Here is a 13,228-nt window from a genome sequence, read left to right as displayed (position 1 = left end):
TAAAAGCAGGAACTGGGCAAAACAGCTGAGCTATTCAGTGGGTTTTTTATATACATGCTGAATTATGTATCTAGAAACCCATGTTTAAGAAACCATATATTATTGTTTTGGCTTATGTTTACTTATTCTAAGATAAATTTATATAATATACTTTCCCTGCGTTGAAATAAAGGTACAACTCGGAGTACTGCAGTGAAGCAACAGCTGATAAAGACTTATCTCAGAAGTGGAACTATATAACCTTATCAAAAGAGAGCTGAGAAACCCAAGTTTCTGTGGAAGTCTCACATCAATAATCACTGCATAAACTGACGTGACTGAACTTGAGATTACATGACATCACAGATGCAACCATTTACCAACAGAAATATTTAGATCTATATGTGGTCCACATTGCTGCTCTAACAGTATTACTTTTTAATTTGCTTTCCTGTGAGACAGCACACTAAGAATTTCTTACTATGGTTTCTCTTGTTTCTTTTCTGAATTAACACTGCTTTTTTCTTTTGGAAATACACCATCAATATTTGAATGAGTAACAGCACTCAAAATACCTTAACTAACAACACAAACAAACAAATAAAAAATGCACCTACTGGAATATTTTCTGAGTTGGAAAACAACGGTTCAGTACTATTCTCTTCAGCTTTCATTTGGCAATTGCTGCTCTCATCTTCAAGTAACTTAAGAAAACACTGCCACTATAATCAGAAAAGTGACTGTAAAAGCAGTACACTCCACCTGAGAAATCTGTCCTTGGTACATCTGGAGAAATCTCAACTTACTTTTCAGGGTGAAACAAAGGAGGGCAGAGGTAAAACCAGCTGTTTTCACTTTTTACTAGCAGTCTTACTATGCCCACATTGCTGCCTCACTGAGCACCTCTGATATTATTTACCAGTGCAGGTATAAACAATATATCTGACAATTCAAGTTGAAAGAATGTGCACGCATCCAACTGAGCACATTTCCTGACGTCTCTGTTATGCTGTTACACCTATGACCAAATGTCAGTCTTCCCCAGATGAAAAACCCTCCCAGGAGCAAGTGCATGGTCGTGCAGAGCACCGTAGGCCTGTGGGATTGTCCTGAATGATGTTACACCAATATGCCATCATCTCATCTTCCAGTCAATGTCACTTCATACGATATCCCTGCATGTCTTTATTTCCACTAGTAGCTCTGCCATTCTCCCGCTCTTTTTTCTTCACTTCCCTTTACATTCCTTTCCCTCTCATTTTCAACAGCTTCTCTCCATATCCATTACCTTTTCCACTCTTATTGTCCTTCATCTGGATGCTACAGGCTTCCCTGCAACCTTATTTATCTCCACTTTCTAACAAACAAGAAGTTTTCTCTTTCATCTTCTGCATTCTCTTTCTCTATACTTTTTGTGTGGATGAAAACATGGCATGGCTTCTCAAATACCCACTTTTTTATTTGACAGAATTTGGCACACTCACATCATAAAGAATTGCGAATAGTTTATGTTCTTTTTTCCCTCTTGCTCAGTTTTAATTTTTTTAACTTAAGAATGGGCAACTTGAATGAATGTAAATAATTCCTCCAACGAAGGCAATTTTCCCCTTCTCTGCCTATTTCCTCCAGCAGGAACAGTCTGAAGTACTACTCCTTTGGAAAGGAGATTTCCAAAGAAAAAACTGGTTTCTTGATTTTAGTTGGCCCGTAAGTGAAGTCTGGCTTAAAGCCAGTGTACGAACATTCAGCCAGCTCTGGAGCTGCTAATGAGACAAGACTGAACTCCTATGCTGCTTATCCAGGTTCCACTATTTTGAACACAACTTTTCTCATTTAAGTTACACTAACTTGAGAGGAGTTTTACCCAAGTGTAGATTAGTCAAGCTATCATTATAGTAAGGACAAGCCCAAAGACAAAAAAAAAAAAAAAAAAGGAAAGCAAAAAAAATAAAATGCCCATATAGGACTTTATACGTAAGAAAACAGATGTATACCAGTCTATGAACACACACACAGACACACATGTTTAATCCTCAGTCTTCTCCCATGGATTCTTAGTTTTTCTCACTGGCAATACTGAGAATATCCACATAACATAAAAAGCAACATAATGTGTTTCTCTCCTTAGGTTAATGAAATGGGAGCAGGGAAAAAAGTTCTGCCACTGAGTGGTACCACTATTAATCACTCCCTCACAGAAGGATGCATTGTTGATTGATGGATCACATCTTTCACCCAGGTTTCACCCTGCTTTGGATGGTCCAAAAATTATAACACCCACAGATATATGCAAATGCTTTGCCTGGCATTAGGAAAGAGAGGGAAACAGCAGCTATTGTCAATCTCAATCAACTTAAAAAACAGCTTGATTTTTTTCTCTTTGTAATGTGACAAAATATTATTAAAAACTTGACACAACAATAAGCAGTCTGTGTCACAGGCACTGTGCAACTTTTTCCGTAGCCTTATGTTCTGTCAGGGAAGGTGGATTCAAGTGGTGCCTCTGAATGCAGAAAAATAAATACGGTGTGTTCAGTTCCAGCACCAGTGCCCTTCAACAGTTTTAACTGTTAGGAAGATAATCCATGGTGGGTATGTTACAGAACTGTTCTTGGCTCCCAGCTGTGCAATGAGAAAATGTTCTGTGCCATTGAACTGCTGTAATTTGTTGCAGAAACATGTACTCTACATACAATAAAGAATAAACAGCAAGAGTGTATGCAGCAGGACAACAGTATGGGACATTTGGACTTTATGGTGTGAGACACTGCCTTTTACCTTGTGAACCTTATCTCCCTACTGAATAAGAGTTAACATTCATATTCACACTACCACATTGCATGCAACAAAAAAATATGCGGTGATGCTCCATGCAGTATAGATCTTACTGGGGTTTTTTTTGATTAAGCATTCCCTAATGCACTGCTTGCTTTAACATACTAAAGAGCCTTAAATTAGCATTCTTCATGTGTATTTCTGATCTGTTCGGTACAGAAACTAATGCTCTTGATAACACTCCATTGATGTATTCTTCATAGAGGGTATATCATAGAGGTATCTTTTGATGGTCATGATAACACATCACTGTCTTCATTGTTGACACCTAATACAAGTACTGTGCATTATCATTTACTAAAACTCATCTTGCCTGAGAGATGAGACTCTCTGAAATGCATTTCACTAATTGTCATTACTCTTAAAAATCTGAGTTCTACAAAAATAACATTTCTGACAAAACCACAATAGTGCAATTCTGTATAAACAGTCGGTAACTTCCAAAACCTGTAACACTGGATTCTTTTTCTGTATTTCTTTCTAGTTTTGTACAAGGTGAGTATAAACCTGAGAAAACTGATTTCTGAAAAATCCATTTTCCACACCATATTACAATGACCAGATCAGTGCCATCAAAGATGAAAGATACGCAGGTTAAGGTGAGTAGCACTTCTGATCAAGCTCCCCTAATAAAGTCAGTAACAGGAGAAACCTTGTCATGTCTCCAATTGCTGTAGAAGTTATTCTGTACCAGTCCTTGTACATCTCCCACTCTAACCCTGTGCTATGACTTCAAGAGCTGAGTTACAAGTGTAGCTTTGAATCGTGTTAAGATTTCAAATGAAAAAAAAAAAAACAAAAAAAAAAACAAAACTTGTTTAAACCTACTGAAAAATATTTTCAGTTTGCACTAACATGTACTGTAAAGGGTTTGTTCTCACATTACTTAAAAGCTTCCCAGTGATGTCTGGCTTTACAAATCTTTAACCAGCCTTTTTTATGTCTCCTGATTTAATTGTACTTTTATGAATAGAATGCCTGTTTACATTTTGCTCCATACAGACTAGTAACAAAATGTAAAATTGCTTCCTGGTATCAAACATCTAATTTTTTCACTGATACAGCCTCGATTTTGAGCAACTTAGAAAACAAGAATAAGGATTCAATCAGTGCAGAAAACAATTTGTATTATTATACTTTTATTTCTGGATCTTTAAAAAGAGGAAATATACAGCAGTAGACAGACTTAGTAGCAGTGAGACAGGCTCAACATCAGGAGCTAATGTGAGAAGGCTGGAAACTTCAGCCTGGTGTACAAAATACTAGCAGAAAGCTCTAGCTTGAATTTAAGTTATGCAGTGTAATGTTCTAAATGCTGCTACAGGTTTGTGTAACTTCTAAAACTGCTACAATTAAAGATTAAATAATCTCATTGCATAGCTTCTTTTGTTTCAGTCTTTGGAAACTGTCTTTTAAAGGATCAGCTTTTGCTGCTTTCTGCAATATCTGACTTCTACAGGAAGTAGCAGGAATCCTAGTGACATTCAGCTACTATTCACAGTCAGAACTGGCAATGAAAAATTAAACTTACTCTGTTCATAGTAAATTAACATATAGCCAGCAGACTTGCAGTTTGTTTCCTTGTTACATGTATTTTGAAGCTTGTATCTTAAAAAGTACTAGAAATAGGTTCCCACTGAACCAGAATTTCTTACACAATGGATAACATGAGCCAAGGAGTGACACACAAGATTTCAGTGCTTACAACATTTGAAACACTTGAACTAAGGTCTGTCCAGAGAATTAGGCTCTTTTGGTTATCTCACGATTGTCTCTGGTGCTGTTGCATATCCAAAGTTTGGTTTGGTTTGGTTTTGGTTTGGTTTTTTTCCGGAAAGTTGCAATGACTTGGTAACTGGAACAGGAAACAAACATGTTGCAAAAAGACTCCCTGACTCCATTGAACTTTTTAGCACAATAAGGAACTAAGAAGCTGCCTGTGCCATTTAAAAAAAAAATGAGATTTTCAATATTCTCATAACCAAAAGTATAACCTTCTTCAACGCTGCAGTAATTCGAAGAAGTAAACACCTGGTTTAATGGACTCTGGAATCCATGTACTGGAATCCAAGACGTGAGTCGCCCCAAAACCTAGCAAGAAAAAGAAAAGCTAACTAACACAAATACATACTGCCTTCCACTCCAGAGGATCTCAAGTTATATACAAAGTACGGTCAACATTTAAAAAGAGATTGTGGCAGCTGCTTTTTAACAGCTGTAGGACTACCAGGTACCAAAAAGGAATTTTCTGGTGACAAAGCAGGTTTCTGGAATTCTAACTGGTAACATAAGAGTTTTTAGTAAATTCTTGTTCTGTGCATGCTTTGAAGTAAAAAACATTGGCTCACCATTGAACACAATGTCATCAGAGGTGAACGCGGCATCAAGAGTGGTCACAGCATCATTTATTTACGTAGTAGGTTCAGAAAGAAGGATAGTCAATGCAAACAAAAATTCAGAAGTAATCCTAATCCAGTAGACAGTAGTAATTACCCACACCAAATTTCAAACCAGCATGTAAGGCCAAAAACTCTCCCTCTTAGAAAAAGGAGGCTGTAAAATCAGTGCAGATTTCTGTTTGTTCAGATAGCACAGCTGCCCACTGCCCCCAGAATGCCTCACCTGGCTCAAGGGCTGAGAGGCTGACAAGGAAGAGTATCACCTCTCAATCACTGGCATTACTAATTCACAGAGCATTTGGGAAAGGGAGAACTCCACAGAAAATCACGCCCTGACCAAACCCAACCCTGGTTTATTTGAAGATCACTATCTGAGACGGCACAGCTGCAGGCATACAGGAAACAGTAAGCACTTCAGAATATGCACTCCCATGCTGAAAAAGTGAGGTGAATATATGTTTGTTTAAATACAATTCTGTCTGAATCCCCAAACTGCTACTATGGCATCATTGTTTCCACAAGAAAAGCTGCTTACAATGATGAGTCCAGGGACTATCTCTTTTTTTCCTATTAATTAGGGGGCTAATTCCGCATCCACAGGAGGGTAGCTTACAATACAGTAGAATAATGAAACCATCTGTGTTCTGAGTCATTCAAAACTCAAAGACACTTGCTTATTGCATTTCCAGAAGAGAGTAAAGGCTGCAACCACGTTACTTTTCAGAGGTTATTTCTGAAACTATACATTCTAAAACTTAAAACTGAAATAATTCTATCTAAAACAGTCATATTTAGGCAAATTTATTACACATTACTTAGGGACTGATCCAAAAAGAATGTTCTCCCCACGGCTGCTAGCCCATATGAAAGTGCAAAAAATCCTTTGGGGCTCTACAGCTGCAAGAGAGATTTGCGTATTGAGAGATAGGTGAGGTTGGTTGCAAGCAATACCTTCTTTAATCAGAAAAGGAAAAAAAAATAGAAAGAAAAAGAAAGATGGTGATTTCACTTAGATCTTCTTTGGAAATGGTTCCCAGAATAAAATTTCTGGTGAAAACAGAAGGGGAAAACCAATTCCAGAGCAGTGAGGCTGGGGCTGGGGATTCACCCACCTATTCCGCATTCCGATTAAGGATCTTATCACTGTATTAATTCCCTGACAACATATCACTGGTTACTGTGGAGGAGAGAAGAAGGGAAACAGTTGGAAGGAATGAAAGGCAGAGAGATTGTTTCTCAATATCTGTCTAAAAGTGTGTCACCCCATATAAATAATGTAATATTCATCAGCACACAGGCTCAAACCTGAGTTGTCTGCATTCAGCCCTGATTGATGTTATAGAGACTGCAAAATTTATATGAAAATACTCCTAGGACCAGGTAAAGGGCATTAAATTCTATGAGGGAAAAAAAAGACTTGCAGGTCTCACTTGCTAGGAAGTGTACCTCTAATAATCTCTGAACTCGACTGCTTGGATAAAAGCAAAAATCTGAACACACTTGCCTTCCCTCAACAGTGAGGTTCATAACTGTCTGTGTCAGGATGGTTAGGTTTCCTTTGCACTTTCTGAAAAGTTATCTTTTTCATTTCCTAAGGCTGGAGAAGAATAGATCTGAAATCTTGAAGGGACCTGTACAAGAAACTATTCTCCTAGCTGCATCCAGAAGACAAAAGATGAAGGACATGAAGCACTAGTAGGAACTGGTATCCACTCCCTCAAGTTTCCAGTTCTCTTGATTCCTCAAATTGTATTCAAATGTCTACCCTATCTTATTGTCATATCAAAATAACATTTTACTCTATCAATATTGCTATTTCTTACTCTGATTTTAGCAGCTTAAAAAGTCTGCTAAAGATTTGAGCAACATGGCAACAGCTGAACACAGCAGTATTAATGCTGCTGTATAAATAAATCAAGCTTGCCAAGCAGCAACTTTACTCCAAAGGCAGGTAGCAAGTAACCTTATTAATGTCAAACAGTTGTGGCCAGCAGGCAATAAGTAAGGGAAAGAAAAATAAAGCAGAACAAAACCCAAAAAATTCTCTACTAGAAAAACTGGCTAGTAAGGATTGTACTCCTGGAGACAGAATTTTTATTGCTGGTGTCAATATCATTAGCTTACTAGTAGTTCTAGATGTGTTTCTCTTTTTACTTACTCTCATAATTTTCTTATGCCTAGCAGATGAACTTACTGAAAGATCACTACCTCTGATTCAGTACCTAACCTCCCACACCTTTGCAGGTATTTTGAGACACATATGTTAAGGAAGGTTCATTTTTTAGATTTTCTTAGCTATATAAAACACTTATGGGACTTGCAGGGAGCAAAAAATACAGCATTACACTGAAACGGTCACACTAGGTCTCCTTCAACAGCCTACCTTCAGCAAGAGACCTGAGTAGATGCCCAGTAGAATAGTAAGAAACAGGGCAGGTCTGAAGTATTTAGTGGTTTGAGGTTTTTTGACTGATAGTGTCCAAGGCTCCAAATATTTTCAGTTTTAAAATTTATCAATTCAAGTATGCCTTTATCTATTTAGTCATCCTCAATGGATCCATGGACATATCCACTCTCTCTTTGAAATAATCTAAACTTTTAGTAGTGAGCACCATGTTAGCATAACATAAACTTTAGGATTCCAGGAACTTAATGACTGATGTGGAAAACAGCAGTGTTCAAACTCCTCCTCTCTCAGTTCAGTTCAGTTCAGTTCAGCTCATCTATCTGTCTGGAACCTACTTAAAAATCCCTGTGAAGAAGTGACCTTTACAACCCCTCTCTCAGAAAATCAAGTTTTATTCTTTAGAAATATACCAGATGAAAGTTAATGAAAAATAAAACTTAGAGGAGGATATCCCTGGATCTTGGTACAAAAGCGACATCCCACTTTTACCACAAGCTACACCATCTTAATACTGTATTATACTATCAAAGTATTCAATGTATTTTTAGGAATGTATTGTAAAGAATTCCAGCAACTGCTCTTAATGTTCTTTTGTTTGGCAAGTGACATTATCCTCCCTCAATGGTTAAGATAGCAAATTACCAGACACCCTAAAGAATGCAACAGTCTAGCCAAACCAAGAAAAACCCACTTTTAACACCAGCAGCCTCGCCAACTACCACTCAGTTTACAACCTCCTCTTCCTTGGCAATGTCTTTGTAAAGGTAGTGGCATCCAAAAGCTAACAGCACCTATCCGTTGCCAGCGCCCTGGCTCCCTGTCATACAGGCATCAGACCAAAACATGATAGAAGAACAAACCCTCCTGGCACTGCCAGTCCGCATGCTCCTGGCCTGGGACTGAAAACAAACCTCAGAGTGGATATCCTCTGGGGCTCTGTCAGAAGTGGCTGCCTGGTTCTAATTATAAGACTCATCTGAAACATAATAAGAAAGAACAGGACAGCAGTCCTTTTCCCAGACAAGCTGAACAGAGTGCAACTCCCTCTCATTCTGCTGCATAGCCCCAGAAGTCCTGTATTCTGCAGTCCCACAAACCTCAACACTTTCTCCCTGACAGTTTAACCCCAAGACACTGTCACACGGGGAAGCTGAACAATGCTAGAAGTTCATGTATCCTCAAATAGACAGATGACATTTAATTATGCCTCTGTCTCTGCTTAAATGAAGGGTTTCAAGGAAAGCAAGGCACAGCTTCCATTTTCTTTTCCCACTTGGCAGCAGATAAAAGTATAATACTGCCAGCAGTGACTTCAAAGCATGAGAAAGTGTTATGCTCAGATTTCAAGCAGGAAGTTTCATGATGAAACCAGCAACAGATTCCTGGGCCCTCTATCTCCTTCTGTCTTTTGGGACACTGGAGATTGTCAAACATTGGGGCATCTGGTCTTGCCCCACAAGGCTGCCAAAATAAAACCTATACAGATCATCTGTGCGTCCCAGGGCTCTGTTGCTGGCAGCAAGATTACTCCTTGCTTACAGTAGCCTGGGGTTGAGATTGAGGGTTGATGAGACTGGACTCACTAGAGGATGTGATCATCAGTAGTGATATATGTACTTCTATCTTCCTACTTCAAATGCTAAATGGTACTTTAAAAACAGGATTTTAAAGTATATTGAAGATGAGTTTTCAGACCCTGCCTTCAAAACCCAGAGGTTTCAAAATGACGAGAGGCAATGCCTTTGGCTTTTCTTGCACTCACAGCGATATTCTAAAACAAAAATAAATGCTCCAAGATTTACAAAACTGTGATTACCTGTGAGGAAATTTTTCAGGCTTGTTTTAGGTGTAAATTTGCGATTTGGGGTTTTTAAACCACTATCCTTTGGTCTAAACAGCGTAAAATGGCAGCCTGGGTTTGATTATCTCTTCGATTTTTATTTTCAGAGAATCATTGAAAGGATTGTTTACACCGACATATCTCTCAAAAAAATTTCAAATTTCACTAACAAGCATGACCCACTAACAACATGTTCAAAAACTGCTCTGAGCTGATACGAAAAATATAAGAAAAAATGAATACAATTGCATTTTAGAATGCATGTATAAAATAAAAGTAAAGAAGCTGACAGCTCAGGTCACAGACTTCAGTGGTACGTCAATTGTCTTTTGTCTGAGATAAAATAATTGCAGCATTTGAAGACTTTTATAAAAGTAAAGCTATTTGGGATCTTGTCTTCTTACTCTTCTACTCATCCCCACTTAACAAAACTCTAAAAACCATGAACTGAAAGAAAAAATCCTTAGATTATATGAATGTTGATGAAACTACAATTGAGGCATTGCCAGTTTAAAAGAACTAAAATAATCACAGCTTGTCCTGATTATATGTACTTACCAGTGCAAAATAGGCTGCTGACCAATTATACTCTCTTTAACTATTAACAGTAGTATCTTTGTTCTCAAACAATGTTAGATGCACATGTTCTCAAACTTATATTTACCTGGTGGATTCTTGGCAGGATCACTGTGGCTTGGACTTCCTGGCTGTCCAGAATCTACAAAGAAATGAAGGAAATGTTTTACTAATTTGTTTTGAAAGTATCTCACAACCCCTAATACCCCCCCTTCACTATTAAACTAATACTTAACTTTGTATTTTAAAGGTCATTTCCCTGACTTTCTACATGAAGGCATTATTGAACAAACACACTATATGTAACCTATTTTATGCAGAAGCAGGAACATTGTGAAAGATGCCACAATCCTAATAAGAGGAACTCATCGATCACTGAATAAGGACAAGAGAGTCATTCAGGTAAATACTCAAGTTGTAAACACATCTCCATCCCCCAAATATAATATTGCATAATCAGCAAAGCAGAGGTAGTTCCTTCTCAGGCAATGACCAGAAAGACATTGGATCAGGCAACTAACGGCATTTGCAGTGATGAGTCCTGTTTCTTTCCCTTTCCTTAAAGCACAAAGGCCTACGCTGTTTCCACAGACTCAGGACTGCACTGAAGATATGATTGTCCATTTTAATAAAATGCAGTCTTTCTGTTCCTAATCTGTGAGAACTGCTGTTGTGAAATTAAGATTATGTAATATAAAAAAATTAACAAAACCCAAATGCTGTAGACTTCAAAGAGTGTTCTTTTCATGATACAAGCACCTAATGAATCAATAGGAGAATGAAATTTGGTGTTAACACACTAAATAATAAATGATATCCTTATCCACAAAAGCAGTTTTTTAAAACTTTTTACTGTATTCCCATCCCAATAATATAACAAAACCCTGCTCCTCTGTAATAAATTGTTATTAACAAAGTTAAGACACGACAGACACTTGTAAGCAAAAAGAGTAAGAAACTAAATTAAGCATAACCATTTCTTCTGTATATAAGGTATCTAGAAAAGTACATATCAACAAATACTTCTCCTTCAGTCCCTCTAACTTCTTAAAGCAATGTAGCCCTCAACCTAGAATGAAAGATCCCCTCCAATTGCTATCATTGAAATCTGTTACCATCTGCTATGTACCTTAGCAAACACAGCTTGACGCACATATCTCTCAAACAGTTTAAGTTAACACAAGCTTGATTCTACAACAGATATTATCTATCTGAGATCAAAATTCATTGCATAGTTCAAATTCCGCTTAATTCATCTGAATTATGGTTGTCACAGAAGACAAGCACCTGGGCATCTACCAGAGTGCTGGAAGACCAAGGTACATGTAAAACCCAGTACCAATAGTATTAAAAACACAACTAAATTTTCCAATACTGAATGGAATCACTCTTGCACGCAATAAAATACACACTGGATAACAAATTTCACATGAAATTTTCTCTATTTTCTTCAGCCCTGGGTAGTAAGAATGAAGGGCAAGCCTCTCAGATTCTGCACATCCTATGGTTTGGGCACTTGAGTACTCTAAAGAGTCTCACTGTACAGTACAGTATGTAGCCATCCAGTATGACTGTTTCTTTTCACAATAAGATATAGTACATCTTTTTAAAAATCAGATCAAGTTAATTTGAACACTCAATCACCTACAAGAAATGCTAAAAATAGGCTGTTTCTCTGCATATGGACCTTTATAAGGACAAACACCCTCTTCCCTGTGTTGCAATGGGAAGGTTCACGCTTCAGGGGATGAACTTTAGTATTCTTAAAACAGGCATTCTTTGCTTCTGCAAACCATACATGTTATTATTTAAATTAAGATTATCAGAGAGGATTAGTTTTACACAGCAATGGTCTCAGTGTAAAACTACTGTAGATGCATGGCTAAATGCAGTATCAATTTGGTAGCAGATGCACCAAATAAAGCTTGGACAGTGCAGCTTGGGGAACACAGAGATTTGAAACTGGATTAATGAGGCCTACCAGAAAACAGCCTTTGAAGTTTTCTCCTGTTAAAATTCACTAAAAATATGAACAAAATTAAGAATAATTTTTAGCACTTTCACAGCAATTTGCCTTTACTCCTACTTCCTCATTGTCAATATGGCTACTTTCTGGATCCAGGATTTAAAGACTGATGGTAGTTTAAACAAATTTTTTTTATGTTATAAGATAAACTTAAATAATTTTCCAGATATAGGGATAAGCAGTTGGCTAGTTATTATAATTTGCCAGTCAGACTTAGCTTTGGTTTATGTTAACTAATTATCAATCACAATTTTTAAGATTGATTCTCACACAGTGTTTTCAGTAGTAGATGCTACTATCATATTTGCCAGCAGGGTCTCAATGATCTTGAGAAAGCAGAGAATTATTGTAAACTGAATATGAGAAGTAATTTATCTAAGCCTTCATTTAAAGCAGTTGAGAAAGCAAAGAACTGTATTCTGTATGAGAGTATCAACATACGTAACTCTGCACTTAAAGCACACAGAAGCACCTCATTCTCAGGATGAAAGACACAGATCTGAGATGGTCTGTGACAATCCAGTTCTCTTACTAGTGTCAGTAATTATAAAGCACTCTCCTGATTTGATTGGATGCAAACAGTCTTGCAAAGTACAAAAGAACCATGATCAGTATAGGAATAAATTATATGAATAAGTTAATTTATAAGCAGAACATTGAATGAAAAGAGACATTGGAGCAATGCTCCTCTAGAAGAGTGAATAAAATGCATTTTTGGAAAGCCACAGAAAATAAGGAAGCAAAAGACATGTTAAGACATTTTAAATCTTTCTTTGTCCTCATCTGCACAAGATCATTAATTAATAACATGAGCCCTGGGTTTGAAAATTGCAGGATTTTCTTCTACTGTGATGGCGAAAGACATAAACCAGACTCCTTGTCTGTCTAGCTGGCTTTGCATTAAATCTCCCCACCAAATAATTCTGTGCACATTAAAAACAAACAAACAAACAAAAAAAAAACCCAAAACACCACAACACTTCCTAAGCTAGAAGTTGTAAGCAAAGCTATACAACTAGTAGCAAATAAAACCCCATCATGAAAATTTTCAACATTGACATTTAGGTAGCTCCCAACTGTAAGTACCCTCTTTATTCTTTTGATTTGGGGTTGGTTTTGTTCACAGAAAGATGCTGCCATGATACATCTCTCTTGGTTTCATAAGG

At 37.3% G+C, this 13,228-nt stretch overlaps 1 protein-coding gene across 1 annotated transcript in view; it reads right to left on the bottom strand.

The window, feature by feature from the left end:
* LOC104532890 (nuclear factor 1 B-type-like) overlaps window positions 1–10,172 on the bottom strand; it is a gene marked incomplete at its 3' end in the record, with an annotated part of 32,011 nt that extends 21,839 nt beyond the window's left edge. Inside the window, exon 1 of the mRNA XM_010178212.1 lies at window positions 10,125–10,172. The remainder of the gene's footprint in view (window positions 1–10,124) is intronic.
* Between the last annotated feature and the right edge of the window lie 3,056 nt (window positions 10,173–13,228).

The sequence above is a fragment of the Antrostomus carolinensis genome, unplaced genomic scaffold (genome assembly GCF_000700745.2).
Source record: "Antrostomus carolinensis isolate BGI_N321 unplaced genomic scaffold, ASM70074v2 scaffold6441, whole genome shotgun sequence".
Taxonomy (NCBI): Eukaryota; Metazoa; Chordata; class Aves; order Caprimulgiformes; family Caprimulgidae; genus Antrostomus; species Antrostomus carolinensis.
This window is presented reverse-complemented; position numbering and strand designations above follow the sequence as displayed.